The sequence below is a fragment of the Phallusia mammillata genome, chromosome 5 (genome assembly GCF_965637545.1).
Source record: "Phallusia mammillata chromosome 5, kaPhaMamm4.hap1.1, whole genome shotgun sequence".
Lineage (NCBI taxonomy): Eukaryota > Metazoa > Chordata > Ascidiacea > Phlebobranchia > Ascidiidae > Phallusia > Phallusia mammillata.
Genome location: NC_137256.1, coordinates 27,184,320 through 27,200,992, shown reverse-complemented (window position 1 = coordinate 27,200,992; position 16,673 = coordinate 27,184,320). Strand labels below are relative to the sequence as shown.

At 34.2% G+C, this 16,673-nt stretch overlaps 2 long non-coding RNA genes across 9 annotated transcripts; one reads left to right on the top strand and one right to left on the bottom strand.

The window, feature by feature from the left end:
* Positions 1 to 614: 614 nt before the first annotated feature.
* LOC145230320 (uncharacterized) lies at positions 615 to 5,798 on the bottom strand. The gene is made up of 6 exons (XR_013860627.1): positions 5,700 to 5,798; positions 3,995 to 5,541; positions 2,980 to 3,929; positions 2,853 to 2,917; positions 2,412 to 2,490; positions 615 to 2,095 (listed from the first exon to the last, which is right to left on the bottom strand). It is a non-coding gene; the product is annotated as an uncharacterized LOC145230320 (long non-coding RNA).
* A 135-nt stretch (positions 5,799 to 5,933) lies between these two features.
* Positions 5,934 to 14,652, top strand: LOC145228849 (uncharacterized). 8 transcript variants are annotated; one of them, XR_013860312.1, is made up of 9 exons: positions 6,364 to 9,214; positions 9,752 to 9,847; positions 10,878 to 11,028; positions 11,388 to 11,490; positions 12,009 to 12,247; positions 12,565 to 12,737; positions 13,064 to 13,212; positions 13,883 to 14,017; positions 14,531 to 14,652. It is a non-coding gene; the product is annotated as an uncharacterized LOC145228849 (long non-coding RNA). The 8 variants fall into 8 exon arrangements; XR_013860314.1 differs by lacking the exon at positions 11,388 to 11,490 and having other exon boundaries at positions 10,878 to 10,971; XR_013860313.1 differs by lacking the exon at positions 11,388 to 11,490 and having other exon boundaries at positions 12,151 to 12,247.
* The last annotated feature ends 2,021 nt before the right edge of the window (positions 14,653 to 16,673 follow it).

Sequence of the window (16,673 nt, the reverse complement as noted above, 5' to 3'; positions counted from 1 at the left end):
GCAACCGATGCGGATTAATTCGTCTTCAAGTTTATTGTTGGCGAAATTTTGCCGCGCAAATAAAATAATCTTGCACAGGCAATTGTCTTTCTGTGATATCATAATAAGGCAAATATTTAATGCCTGATACTTCAAAACTAAGGTCAAAAATGATGTACAATAAAAAGTAGTAGGCAATTTATTTTCGTAAAAAAATATTTTCGACGTCGACGATGCGCGCTTAAACCAAAATCGTTTTCGCAACGTTTTTTCACCATGAGGTTTATGTTTCGCGTTGGATACGCATGATTAGTTTTGTTTGATTTGTTTTTTTTGTTTTACTAAAGTTTTTTTAAGGAAAGGGAAACAGAAATATAAAACTATTTGCAAAGAATACAAAAAATGCAATACCTAATGTAACAATGGTATTATAAATCTGAAATATACCTAATTATGTTTTTATTTGTTAGCAGAATTTGGTACATCTGCGAAGTGATAGTACTCGGGTATATGTTTTTGAAACACTTGTCAAACTTTTCCTTCGGGACCGGAACGTAATTTCGTTGTTCGTTGAACTTACGAAAAAAAACTGAGCTGGGCCCCTTTGAACAAATCAACCACTTTTTACCACTGGGGGTAGTATTTCATAAAGTCGTTCGTCCGCTTTTTATTGCAGAAATGGATATTACTCGAAAAGGCATTAAGAATAGAAAAAGCTAATAGTTCTTCGCACACACAATCAATCAATCCTCAACTGAAAGCTCAACAGACGAAACTGACTGAACACGCAATGAATATTAAGAAACGCACGAAAGATAAAACAGAAAAACCGTAATAGGAGGAAAAAACTCAGCACACGACATTTATTGAAACGGTCCGGAATTTTGCTCATGCAAATATGGTAACCCGTGGTATGGTATGTGATAAAAACCCTGCAACATAATGGTACAATATTATGGACGTTTATGTAATGGGGGATTCACAGTGGCAAAAATAAATTAATAAAATTGTTTGCAAAAATAAAATTATGGCATGAAAAACATTAAAGTATTTGCACAAACCCATAAAGATTACAAAGCAACAAAAAATAGGTAAAAACGTTCACAAACAGAACTATTAAGTTACAGTGCAACTAAAATACTGATGTGCACACATAAAAAAAACTCAATTTAAATTGAATGGTAAACATTCCTTTGTCCTTACATTCAACGAATAAATTGACAAACATGTCAGCAGAAGTTACAGCATAAGTATTATGAGCGATAATTAAAGGAATTAAATGCACACCACTACAATTTATAACAGGGCTTCAATGAACAGATCTAACACCATTAATAGTGTATAGAATGACATGAAACTGACCATTAAACACAGTTTGGTATATTAACAGCATTTGCAATATAGGCCCAGAATATAAAAAAACAATGAAATCACAATGGTTAAAAGTGCAGCAGCTATACTGTATACTAAAGCATAGGGAAAGGTGGCTAAGAAAAACATGACAATGTAAAAACACAATTAGATCACAATGATTAAAAGCGCAGCAGCCAGACCTGTGGCTAAGTAATTAATAAAAAAAAACTACAGTCAGTGCACACTGTTTCGACCTATAAGGTCGAATCAGTGCATCAATGCTGTATGCCCAGTTGTGGTATCGCATTAAAAAATCAAAGTTGTCATAATTTGTACACGGACAGATAAACGCATAAAACTGATAACCTGTTTGTGTCTGTTACAACAAAATATTTAAAAAATATAATACGAATTTACAATAGAAAGAAATATGTTTTGACAATGTTTTATGTTGTTCAACAATTGACATACACAATTTTGCCATATTCTACCGCATTAAAAAGCTAAACAAACAGTACGAACAAATGTTTCCTAATCCAAAATATGTTTGCACTTGTGCTAGTATCAGCAAAGTCAATATTAATGTTATTTCATTTTTCTATCCCACATGAGCAGTGAAGGTTGCCCCACTGTACATTAATACAGACAGCTTTGGCTGCCGAATTCAGTTGTCAAGTTTCTTAGTTAACAGGAAGTTGATTTTGCAGAACAGCTTGTAGAGTTTTTTTGCATCAAAATCTACTGCTGTTGAAGGTCATGTTGTCTGAAATTCAGAAGTATTGGGTTTAAAATACACACCAAGCACAAATCATCTAGCAACAACAAAAGCTTTTCAAGTTACTAGACCATTCACTAAAATGTAATCCTTCTAACCAGTTTTTTACTAAAAGGAAACAGTTTATGTTGAAAACAATTTCATTTTATTGCACGTGGTTGCATATGGTTCATTAAACCAATCATTTAACAAGAAAAGATTGAAGTGCTTGTTTAATTGCACAACAAAGTTATGCGGTTAACTGAATTTGAATGTATTTGTTAAACTTCAGTAACGTGCAAAAGTACCAAATTAAATTTTGTACCTTGTTGATTTCCTGGTGTTGCTTCTTAGAGGGAACCACTATGGTACTTCCTTGCTGTTTTTCTTGCATAAAGATCCATCTCGTTTGGAGTTTATGTGGTATGAAATACAAAGGTAAAATTAAATTACAAATATCTCATTATCATTCATGTCAGTAATAACTATTGAATTTGGTAGATATGTGGCAAAATATATAGCTTGGACAACATTTTATTTGTAAACAGGGAGTCACAACTAATAAATGATTGCAAGCAAAATGTGGTAAATAAATATGTATTTTTTCGTTGCATATTAACTGTGCCAAAAAAAAAAACAATACTAATTTTACATGTGTGCATTAAGGTGTGTTAGCTCTACTGCAGGTTGTGACCACTCATATACACTTACACTTAAAATCCTATGAAAACATTTAGGTTTATGGATATTGCTAAAAGCATAGTACCTGATGCAGTTTCTCATTGACCGATCTTCCAATGTACAGAAAGTCAGATTGAATTGATGGAAGTTCTGAAAAAGTAGCTACAGAAGTAAAACGAGTTTACTTTGATAATGTTTATGCAAGTACTTACAACAATATTGGTCAATTAGCATCAGTTGCAATCTATTTAATTGTATTCCACACAAACAAGAACACCAAAAGCCCTATGCCTGAAACACAAAAAGAACCAAGCCAGCAAACAGCTGCAAACTTGTGAACAAACAGTTAATATACAAGTCTGAAAACTGTAGATCTGATTACACAAAGAAACTGTAAACCACCTAAAACAGGCAACTTCCTACACCTGTTAACAAAAGAAATAAACCATAAACCTGGAAAGACAAAAAAGATTATTCTTATTATAAAAACATCCTGAATTCCTAAACCTGTAAACAACCAAAATCGTTTAATCTGTAAATAAGGAAAAATAAACTGTTAACCTTCATAAACAAATGTCCTAAATTCCTAAACCTGTAAACAACAACAACACAACAAAAAACATGTAATCTTTTAATCTTGAAAGTTAAAATAAACTGTTAACCTTCATAAACAAACAACCTAAACCTGTGAACAACAAAAAATATGTAAACTGTTAACCTTGAAAGTGACAATAAATGTCAAAACCTGCAAAAATGTTAAATAATGATTAAAACCTGAAAATATGTTTAAAAAGAACATGTCAAAACCTGCAAAATGTTAAATAATAATTAAAACCTGAAAAGATGTTTAATAAGATAATGTTAAAACCTGCAAAAATGTTTGTTTAAAATAATGGTAAAACCTGAAAATATGTTTAATAAGATAACGTTGAAACCTGTGAAATATTTATTACATAAAAGGTAACTAACACATTCCTAAAAAACACAACAATTTGTTAAAACCTGCAAAAAAACTAATGAAATATATTAATGCCATAAATATGAAAAAGTCATTAATGCACATTGACACTTACACTTTACCTTGGAAATGTATAAATGCTCAATAACAAAGACTGAATTGAACCAAATTTATATAACACAATAGATCAATCAAAAGCAGGTCCTGAAAAATAAAACAAAAATGTTTTGACATTTGATAGCAAAGTATTTAACACAAGTAGTACACACCTGGAATGAAGTAAACAATAGTTGAGAGCGTACAGACTGAAGTCTCAATTCTGACTTTTTACTACTTTCTGAGCACTTGACGGTGGTGGTTCAGGTGGTTAGAGCGACGCATAAACAAACGCAATAGTGTAATGATGTTTAAAGAATCTGTCGGCTGATGTAAAAAGGCACAACACCCCCCAAGAACTGGTCTACTTAAAAAGAAATAAAGGATAGTTAAAGTAAACTCTTCACACATTTTTGTTGATGAAAGAGGGAAAACGCAAGCAAAATTAAGTCACAATAATATTGATGGTAGTTGCTATTGGTTCATAACCAGCCTCAATCAAGAAGTTCAGGCATCATCAGTAGGAAAGTCTGAAAAAACGTTTGAACCACCACCGTCCCTGCACGGCCGACGTAAAAAACACAATACAAGCTTGCCTTAACTAACTGTCCTGCATACGAACGTCGCAAAATAGCCTATAAAGGTAAAAAGTGAATCTGTCCTGTTTTACAACCACCCAAGCAGTCATTGCCCCATTATGACTAGGTGGCCTGGCCAAGTAGGTTACGGAACTGAACTAGTAATTAAGTTAATCCAAATCCACACAAAAAAAACAGGCTTGACCAGCACAAGTGGAATAGGGGACACTTTTAGGCGCATTTTTTGGCTACTAGATAAGTTTACTAAAACGAACAAGTGAGTTATATCCTTGCTTGATATCTAGTACAAATTTCCTTTCAACGGAAAGAAAAGTGTAACAGAAATACAAGCAAGAACAACAAAAGCTGGTCAAAACCCAAAAACAAATCCACAATAACCCTATCTTTACAGTTAATATAGGCGCAGAAGTTTTTGTTAAAGAGTCCAGTGATGATTACAGCGTATAACAACATGAGATCACTGTTCTCTGCCCTGCGAGACCCTCCTTTCAAGGACCCAAATGAATTACGCAAAGGCAGGGATGGGAAAATTTAACAACAGTTTGCGCCCTATCAGGGTGGCTCACGGGACTTTTCTGGCGAAATGCTATGTCGGCCCCCTCAGGCTTTCGAGCCAAAGCCTTCATTGAGAGTAACTGTGTCCGGTACTCGTTCCCGCCTGCACCGCGGCCAGCGCATGCGGTGGAGGCCATGCCAAGTCGTGTTTCTATGCGCACCTTAGTTTAGCTAAAGCCATTTAGCAACGCGCCACACCTAGCTAGAAAACGATCTAAGCTAAATTCCCTAAGTGGCGCGCCAATCCCAAACGTACCCCACCTATGTTACCTAACCTAATCTTAGTTAACGAGCGCTACTCTAGCTGTAACCCTAGCGCCAACTTTCTGACATAGTAGCACTCCTACAGACTTGGACCATTCTTTGACCACCGAGGAAGACTTCCTTCACGAGTCAACCTCGACAAAGAATAGGTCACTCACCCTAGCGCCAGTTAACCTAAGTTAGGCCTATCAGTTCCGCAAACCCAGTTAACCCACGACAGACTCATATGTTTACATACAATTAAATAGTTGAAGTTGAGAGATGTTGGTTGATTGATGGACACATCGCAGATATACAAAAATCTGCAAACAAACAAACACATAAATAGATGCATTTCAGATTTTTAATACCATTATTACATTAGGTATTGCATTTTTTATTCTTTACAAATAGTTTAATATTTCTGTTTACTTTACCTTAAGAAAACTTAAAAAAACAAAACAAATTGAACCAAACTTACCACGCGTAACGTCGAGCATCTAACGCAAAACAAAAACCTCATGGTGAAAAAAAGTTGCGAAAACGTTTTTGGTTTGAGCGCGCATTGTCGACGGTTGCGTTCGAATTCAAATCAGCAAACATATTTTTCACAAAAATAAATCGCCTACTAGATTTTTAATGTACATCATTTTTGGACTTATTTTTAAAGTATAAAGCATTATTTTTTGCCCTATTATGATATCACAGAAAGATAATTGTCTGTGCAAGTTTATTTTATTTGCGCGGCAAAATTTGGGGATTACCCGTGAAAAGTCTCTTACCATTATTCGCCAACAATAAACTTGAAGACGAATTGATCCGCATCGGTTGCGACTGGTTCAGTAAACTGTATTTCAGAAAACAGGTGGTGCCGTATTTGTTATTGTGTTATTGTTTTGACAGTATTCGTATTTTGTCAAAATACCAGTTACATTTTGCAATAGTTGGATATTGAAAAAGGCTAAGGCACATTAAGTTAAGTAATCAGCGTAAATAGGTTGGTTTTAACTGATCCTAATATATATTGCAAGAACTCTACTATGTTGGATAAATCGTGGATTAAGCCAAATGTCTCTGCTCTGCACATATGGCTTTATTACTTATTTGAAGCCATCTCAACTTTTTGACACTGTTTTGAGGTAACCAATTTACGTTCATATTTTTCTACTTAATCTGTGTTAAAACCATAAGTTTTGACCATAAGGTCTCATCAGTACAGCTGGTGACAAGAGATTGCCTAGTTCACTTCAGTTGAAATATTTGGTTTGTTATTTTGTTGGTCATTGGCATCTAGTTTTTTTGATATTTTGTCCCAGGGATGTGTCACAAACTTTGAAGTAGCCAGGTGGTATGTTGCTGCACAAATCACATAACTTATATATATATGTGTGTTGGTTCTTATACATTTAAATATTTTTTGATGATAATGGGCCTGTTGACGTTATCTTTGGTTCATTATGGGTCCCCTTCCCTGAAGGGGACACATATTGTTTTTGTCCGTATTTTTTTTTCTTTTTTCTGTCTAACGCTGGTTTGTAACACTCATTTGGTCAAGAAAGAGTGCTTTAAATTTATTGAAATTTGGACACATGTTAGTTATTAATCTGAACTTGATCCTCCAGAAGTTTGACCCCGATTGACCCAGCGGTTCACCCACAGGCCCCTGAAACGTAAATGTGTCTAACGCTCGTTTGGTCAAGAAAGACACTGTAGGCAGAAGTCTCAAGAGAGTAACTCACTGGTTTACGATAGCAGGAGGGCTCAGCTTGACGTCGGACAGACGTTTTACGAGACGTCGTTTTGGTGATTAGAAACCAGCTGTTTTGCACAGCAATGCTATTTCGTTTTATTAAGTTATCACTCACATTTTCAGTTTTGGCAAAGGTTTCATACCTATGACGTGATTTAAACCTAATAAGCGTGCTTTGGTTTCGTATATGTCAAGCAAAACTTTGTTAATAAAAATAAAGATGAAAAAATAAACTTGACATTTTTGCAAGATAAATGTTTTTTCAAAAGCTCGTTGTCAGGTTGGCCGCCGCATGACCACGGCTTACTTAAGGTCAACTAGTAGGTATCACTAACACAGTTCAGAACTTTCTTTCGTCATAACAGAGCGTTTTTTGCAATCGATTTAGGAATCAATACTCAAGGCATGTATAAATTAGGTTAAACGGTGTTGTTGAACACCAAGGACTGCATGCTATTGAAAACGGTGTCAAAAGGTCAAACAGTCGATTGGCGTGTGCACCCTGAGAGGTTACTACAGGTCAATGGTACTCGTTTTGCGAAACAAAGTTAAATGAAAAACAATTTGTTATGTATACACTTGTAGCAAATTGCTTTTTAATTTAAAGTGTTTGTAACACAACTGTTACAGCTTTCTAGAAAAAAAATGTGTTTGAAACCTGACCTTGGACCACAATATCTGGTTCAAAGCAAGAGAATCAATTGAAATTATTTTTTTGTTCTTTTTTGAAGTTTTTGTAATTATATGACAATAATAGTGCAAAAAGAATACGAACAAAATTTTTTTTATTGTTGGGTTAATGCATTCTAAAAATTTGCCCTTAAAAATATAAAAATCACCGCAACAATCATATGTGTAGATCAAATGATGTGTAGTAAATTGGTAAATATCGTATAGAATATATAAAATGGTAGTATATCAGAAAGCCACCATTCTAGTTCATTGGGCTGAATCTTTACTTTCGCAAAACTTGGGTTGATGTTGCCGTTTCCAACGAAAATATGCAAAAACAATTGCATTTGTTACTTCAAATAAAGAGCATTCTGCAATATATATATACTTCTTTACTTTGCATTGTACATAATGAGTAACACAGTCTGATACTTCTAGGATGCTAGAAACATTTTAAGCTCTAGGTAAGGGACAGTGGACCCCAGTGTTAAAACTGCTGATGGTTTCCTAGCTTGGTATTGACAATATTGTTGGTACATAAACACATACTTTCTTTACTGGGAGGTGTTAAATCCTTTTGTATTGGTTTATCTAATTGTTAATTGCGAAATAAGGAGTTTAAATGAAAAAATATTGCGCTAAAAATCTGAAATAAGTTTGTTATTGCAATTTGTTGCGAAGGGCTAGTTGCACTAAATTCAATGCATCGAACTGTATTTGCATCAAACCAAAGTCAAATGTAAAAAATGTCAATTTTGGCACGCCATATATATCTGCTATCTCTTGTAGTTATCAGTATGTTTTTTAAATTTTTATTGTGGCCATCACAAAATAAGGACTGCATTTTTGTTGGTTTGGTTGATTTAAAAGATTTAATGTTTGAGAAAATGTAAAATGTATACAGGCCTGCAGTCATAGGTGCTGACTTTAAAATGTTTTTATGTATATTACTTTCTATAACGTCACAAAATAAAATAAACAACTTTCTTGTACCAAAATTACTGTCACATAAAGCATTTTTACTACCAGGGCCTTCTGCTACTTTTACAAATAAAAATGGTTGTCTGTCTGTATGCAATAATGCCACTTTGAATATCACAAAAAAAGAAATGCCTGTTTCTCTTTGCAATTACATTAGTTTGCTTTAAACCATTTTGCAATTGTTTGAATTCCAAAACTGATTTAGGCTGTTTTACAATTGTAATGAATGTGAACAATTCATTGGCTGTAAGACAATAGCTGATTGATTCTATGGTGTTTGTTACATATTGGTTCAGAAACACTTTGTTAGCCGTGTATTATGCATGACAAAACTTAGTCACATTATCAGATATAAGGCATACTCAAAAAATTGGACAGGCTTACCCATTCGAAGATAAATCTTGGTTAAAGTTGTACACCAATCTGAATAATATAAAAATTTTATGAGATAAATCCAATTCACATATATAAAGTGATTTAACACAACAATGCAATGTCATGTATCACAATGAGAGACTTTTCAGTATTTTAATGCAATCCACGAAGTATGTCCATGGAATTGCAACAACACAATGTTTCTCCTACATGTGCAGGTATGTAGATAGAGCAGGGGTGCACAACCTTTTAGTTATATATGCCCACATCTCAGTTCCCTATTTCAACAATGGCCACCAGTGTGCCAATGTTTTTATATGTAAATTACAGTTTAAAGAAATAGAATTGTCTCCCAATATCCCAGTCACTGGTGCATAAAAGTAGAGATTGGGGGTGCTTTTAAACAACATGCATACAAACAGTCTAGCAGCTAGACTCATACATCTTATAAGCATGTAATATGTATGTATTTGAGCCCCTGAAATCTGTACTTAAAGAAGTTAAAAGCTTCAATAGTAAATGTATGAGTACATGGTTTATTATATTTATATCACAGTTGCCAGAATGTACATTTTTGAAAGATGCTCTAGTTACATAAAATTTTATCTGCGGGGACAAGGTGTTGTATTGCCACATTTTGTGTAAAACTTACAGTTAAGCATTCAATTAAAGGGAATAAAATTTATCTTGGCTCTTAGCAAGCTTGTAAATAACAACTGTAACTCGCATATTAATATCTGTCATATTAAATTTAGGATTTAATTTGTGTGAAAATGCGGCTTGGTTATCAAACACATACACAATTTATGGGAGAAAAGTCATCAGGATGGACTCGACTGATTCTGTTTTAGGTGAGCAATTTTGTACATATATAAACTCTATGAACTATAATGGATAATTACTTATTTTGGTAAGTTGCATTAAAAAGCCTGAAAAATTAGACAATTATAGACTGTATCCTTAGTCCAGCGTGGTCCAACTGCAGCCCAGCGGGCCCATTGTGGCCCGCGAGATAATTTAGTTGACCCGCGAACGTCCCAACATTTTAATCACAACTATAATTTTTGTTTTTAAGGATTCAATGTTTTTAAAATGTGAGGATTAACACACACTCAATACTGCAAAATCTCTTATTGTGACGCATGATAAGGCATTGTTATGTAATAAAGGGTTCTGCTTCTATAAACCGTTCAGGGGCATTTTTGCGCTAGAGTGGAAACTGAATGTCTTTGAGTTTTGACAGCTTCTACTTGGTAAATAACTATAATATAAAAATATATTTATCTATAGATGAAAAGGTGTACAGTTAGTCAGTTACTCTAGAGTTTGACCTAGAAAAAAGTTTTACTGCAAAAATTTAAACCTTGGCCCGCGTAGTAAGTTAACGATTTTAAATGGCCGCAACAAAATAAAGTTGGACCACACTGCCTTAGTCAAATAATTCCCAAAAAAGATAATGTATTTTCGTCTATGCTCTGGCCTAGGGCTATAACTTGCATTTTGTGCAAGGCCCAGACTAGAGGCTATTGTAGGCAGCAATTTTCATAACATTTGTACCCTTTAGTTTGCAAACATAAGGATTGTTTAGAATAAGGTTTAATGTTCACTTTCTAAGCTTCAAAAGTGACATTCCTTATTAATCAAATGTTTCGGCAAATGCTCTTGCCATCATCAGTGATATAAAAAGGCCACATCAGTTACATCCGTTTATATCCACTTGAGTCACTTCAAGATTGATGAAAAGGTGCAAACCAAGTGTAGATAAACAGAAAGATACCTTGCTGCATATAGTTTGATAATCACTGTAGCTTAACACGATATATTTTATTAGAGTTACTTTCGTAAATTTGTGTTTATTCAAATTTGTTTACATTTGTGTAGATTTCCAAGATGGGGGAAGTGGTTGGTTCGTCACTGTATGTCATGCTGCACAACAAGCGACCCCAGCAGATAAACAGACAGACTCTGAAACCCTGTAAGACTCTAATTGCTGTGACAAAGTGCAGCATACGAGGCAGGCTTCCTCATCAAGGTCCATATTCAACAACGGCCACCAGTGTGCTATTGTGTTTGTATGTAAATTACAGTTTTAAGGAAATATAACTTATGTCCCAATATCCCATTTACTGGATCATAAAAGTACAGATGGTGTCTAATTACATGTATAATTTAGCTTAACCACTTGCTTCTAACAATTGGCACATCACTATTTACATTGTTACATGTTAAGACTGTGGATTGTTTTTAAACAACATGCATACAAAGAGTATAGCAGCTAGACTTCTAATATCTTTTAAGCATGTAATATGTATGTTTTTGAGACACTGAAATCTGTTACTTAAGAAGCCAAAAGCCACAAAGGCAAGTGTATCAATACATGGTTTATTGCAGGGGTGTCCAACTCGAATACACCGCCGTGCCAATTTGGTTTCAAAATATACTCGCGTGCCAACGTTTGGTACTTTTTCCATACCATGTCCTAAACGTCTTAACGGTATGGACTAATTCCAAATATTTGGCAAATATGTAGAACCCCATTAAATGGTAAAAAACACATATTATGTCGCAAAATGCGAGTAAACTTGTCTAGCAGATAGACTCATATTTCTCCTAAGCTTGCAATATTTATATTTTTGAGACCCTGAAATCTGTTACTTAAGAAGCAAAAGCCCCCAAAACAATTGTATCAATACATGGTTTATTATATCAAAGTCAGCAGTATGTACATTTTAAAGATGCTCTGACTGTAAATGTTTGTCTATTAGGACAAGCTGCTGTACTGCCACATTTTGCAAACTTTAACTTATGGTTAAGCATTAAATTGAAAGGTTAAAAATTCATCCTGGCTTTCTAGCAGGCTTGTAACAAACAATTGTAACTTCCATATCAATATCTGTCATATTAAGTTTATGTTTTTATTCACTTTTTGTATAAACATTATGTAATCTTTGCTTCTCTGATAATGTCTTCTTTTTCTTGTAAAACTTATCAACAAGTTTTATCATTAAACAGGTGAAAAACTTCCTTATTTGGTCGGTTCTTGGCTTACAGCGCAACTTTTGGCATCCCTGACTCATTTGGATTACCTTCACATGAATGTTATATCACTTGTCAATACAAAATATCAGTTTCTTCATCACCATGTTCTTTCCAGTGCCACAGAAAAAGCTTTTTATGGAGGCAGCTGAGAATCTGTGGATGTTACCAAAATAACAACAATAAACAAATCAGTGGACGGACTGCAAAAAAAGGTTAATATGGACTAATTATTTGTGGGTTGTGAAACATAACAGTCATTAAGCTTCATGAGATTATGTTTTTCATCTGCTGGTGCAGCAGGTTTTTTGAAAAGTTTCAGACAGAATATTTCCAATTTCACATGACAGATAAAATTCAGACTTAAAACAGTAAAAACAAAAACAACCAAGAGATCTGTTTAATCACAGTCCTGTAAATCTTGGTTAAAAATGTTAGCGGTCTGCAAGCTCAACAAAGTTAAAAACACTGTATTGGAATCTATTTTGGTGTTTTATAACACACAGTATAGTTTAATTATGTTTAATTTTAGATTTGATTGAAACCGAAACTACCAGTGTAGGGATGTGTTGAGAAACTGATGGAGAGATGTGAATGTTTGTTACAACTGTTTTGTTATTCTGATGGTCAGCTTGGTTATCAAACACATACAGAATTTATGGGAGAAAAGTCATCAGGATGGACTCGACTGATTCTGTTGTTTAGGTGAGCATTTTTTTACATATTTAAGCTCTAAAAACTCTAATGAAGCATTTGTACCATTTAGTTTGCAAACATGAGGTATGTTTAGAATAGGGTTCAATATTCACTTTCTAAGCCTGGAACTCTACTTTTGAAGCCCAGGCATTTGTTGTTGTATTTTAGCTATAAAACATAAGTTGACTCAGCAAAAACAAGTATCTTGTGAAACACTTTTAATAGAGATAATCAGTAAAATGAAGGGCCATGTCATTTAAACCTGTTTATATTCACTTGAGTAATGTAAAAGATTGATAAAAAGGTATTTTTGCTATAATTGTTGCAATGCTTAGGTTTTCCATCTACTTCGATCCTTTGTTGCTTTGCTGGAAAAGAGTGGAGTAGATCATGAAGAGATTAATATCAAACCACAAAGTCTATGTTACAACCCAATTGACAAATTCAGAAGAAACAAAACATCCATGGACTGGTTTTTGCTGAGGTAGGATTTCTCATTCGTGTGTGATAGGTAATAAGGCAAGTAAGAGTAAAATGTATTGAGAAATGGCAGCTTCCATCAAAACTGAGGTAAAATATACTGATCTGTGTTAGTAAATGTATTTGCAACACACAAACAAATTTATGTCAGGCCTTGAAGCATGTTGTTCCAATCTCTAATAAAAAATTGATTCTTATCTTGTATATGGTAGATATATAAATTGATGTGGTTGCTACATGCTTCAGTATGCTCGACAACATTTTATTCAATGATCAGCAATACATTGAAGCAGTAGTTGGTATATAAAACATCTCTCTTTAAAAACATATGGTGTTGGAAGTTTATGTGCTTTTTGTTTTTTATTCACTTAATGCTTTTGCCTCTAGTTTAACATAAGCCATTAATTTTTCTAGACTTGAAGTAATTTTCTACTTGAAGTAAGACTAAAAATTACTATCAAGTAAGCAAGAGGCAATTTTTGAGTAAATGTTCGAATTAATTCCAGCATTGTCATGCACAACTGCATTTCGTCACCAAGCTATGAAACATAAGATGACTCAGCAAAAATGAGTATTTAGTGACACAACTTAAAATATCTTGCTGCATATACTTTGATAATTAGATTTACACTAAATATTGTGGAGTTTATTCAAGTTTGTTTACATTCTTAAAGGTTCCCAAGATGGATGAAGTGATTGGTTCGCCGCCTGGAAGTCCTGCTGCACAACAAGCGACCCCAGTAGATAAACAGACAGACTCTATAAACCCTGTAAGAGTGCAGCATACAAGGCAGGCTCCCACATCACAGGTCCCTATTTAACAACGTCCACCAGTGTGCCAATGGTTTTGTATGTAAATTACAAGTTAAAGAAATAGAATTATCTCCCAATATCCCATTCACTGGTGCATAAAAGTACAGATTGGTGTCTAATTTTTCCAAAGTTTTAACATAACCACTTGCTTCTGACAGTTTGTCACATCACTATTTACATTGGTAACATGTTAAGACTATGGATTGTTTTTAAACAACATGCATACAAACAGTCTAGCAGCTAGGCTCCAATATCTTCTAAACTTGTAGTATGTATATTTTTAAGTCCCTGAGAAGCAGCCAAAAGCAACAAAAGGAATTGCATCTATACATGGTCTATTATATTTATATCACAGTTGCCAGTATGTACATTTTAAAAGATGCTCTGACTGCATAAACTTTTATCTTGACAGGGACAAGCTGCTGTAATGCCACATTTTGTGAAACTCTAACTTATAGTAAAGCATTGTTTTAAAACACACAATAAAATTTATCTTTAATTATGTTTAGACTTTGACGGAAACTGAAACTAGCATTGGAGGGATGTGTTGAGAAACTAAAGGAGAAGGATGGACTCGACTGATTCTGTTTTAGATGAGCAATTTTTAACATATTTTCTCACTTGCTATATTGTGGGTTTGTTATTGGTTTATGGGTTTGTTATTGGTATGTACATATATACTGTTTTATTGCATTAGGATTATGGATTTCAAACTAGCATTCATTGAGAAAAACATTAATGGATAATTACTAATTTCTTCAGAAGAAAATTTAGAAGAAACAAAATATCCATGGACTGTTTTTTTGTTTTTCTTTGAGGTAGGATTTTCTCATTTGTGTGTGATAGGTAATAAAGACAAGTAAGAGTAAAATGTTTTGAGAAATGACAGCTTCCATCAAAACTGAGATAAAGATATCGTGATCTGTGTTAGTTAATGTAATTGCAACACACAAACACATTCATGTCAGGTCTTAAGCATATTGTTGCAAACCTGTGATAAAATATTGATTCTTATCCTGTATATGGTAGATATATATTTCATGTGGTTGCTACATGCTTCAGTCTTAATATTCTGGACAACAACTTATTCAATGATCAGCAATACATTGAAGCAGTAGTTGGTGTATAAAACATTCTTCTTTGAAAACATATCATGTAGGAAGTTTATGTGCTTTTTGCTTTTTATTCACTTAACACTTTTGTCTCCAATTTACCATAAGCCACTATTTTTTTTCTGCACTTGAAAGAGACGTAGCCCCATGCATCTTAAATTACTATAAAGTAGCACTTTCCATGTAAAGTTTTGTTTCGTTCAGTTGGGGCTGATTTTGGTAGAAAATTAATTAAAATTGGACTTTGTCATGCACAACTGCATTTGGTCATCAGATGACTCAGCAAAAATGTGTATTTAGTGACACAATTTAAAAATTCTCTTTCTACATATAGTTTGATAATTCTGATTATAATCACTGTAGCTAAACACCAGATAATTTTGGAGTTAATTTGGTTAATGTGTTTTTTTTAAGTTAGTTTATTTGTGTAGATTTCCAAGATGGAGGAAGTGGTTGGTTCGCCGCCTGGAAGTCCTGCTGCACAACAAGCGACCCCAGCAGATAAACAGACAGACTCTGTAAGTTTGAAGACGTTCATTGCTTTGACAAATTGCACAGTTTTGCGGAGTGACGTTTCCCCAAATTGGCTTCGCCAGTTCGAGGTAGCCAACGTGATTTAACTTTCTGTTGGCGCGGCTGATTCGCGGCATATAAACGAAATGCAAACTCGCTTTCGTCCTGCAACCGCAAATGCACTTGATTTATTCTTGGCTAAAGTTTAAAGAACACGTCATGATTCTGACGTCACCAGCTTACGATTGGTTGAAAGTCTTGGTTCGTTGTTTTAATAAAAAAATTTTAAATTATTTTACCAGTCATTTTGTTTTTTAGGCGATGCAGTGAAATTGATTCGACATTTGCTAACTAAAGATTCCAGCGATCGAGCAGGCTCAAAAGGTATTTTAAAATAAAGTACAACTTGGCATTATTTATCAGGGATAGTTACCGAGCACCGCGGTTTTTGATGATCGGTACTCGACACAAAATCCTCTGAACATCGTATAATGATAAGTCTGAGTTTAGATAAAGTTATGTTTACAATCTATTAGCATATAAGTATTAGTTTCTTGAAACAAGCAACCGGTATACAATGATTACATATGTGGGAGTTGTTTGTGTTTAGCATCATAACAAGTAACGGCAAATCAGCGTTAGTAACAAAATCGCTGAAGTTTATAATAGTTTAGTAATTTATTCAGCTTCAAGCAAGTTAAGTGGAGAAAATATTTGCAACACAAACGCAATTCTGTGATTTACGTTGGAAAAGCCTTTTCAAAAAGAGGCTACGTCTCAAGAAAAATGGCGTATTTTTTTTTTGCTTTTTCTTATGACCCACACGCGTGCCTTCCCTGCAAACAACTCGTGACCCCCTTTGGCGGCCGTGGGCCCGCTTTGAGAACCGCTGCAATATGGAAACATGAGATGGTTTATCAAACAAAACAATTTCGGTCTTTTACATCACAATATACCTGAATTTTTGTGCCAATTTCTTACATTTTAACCAATGTTTTGATTCCAACATTGTCCAACCATAACGTGG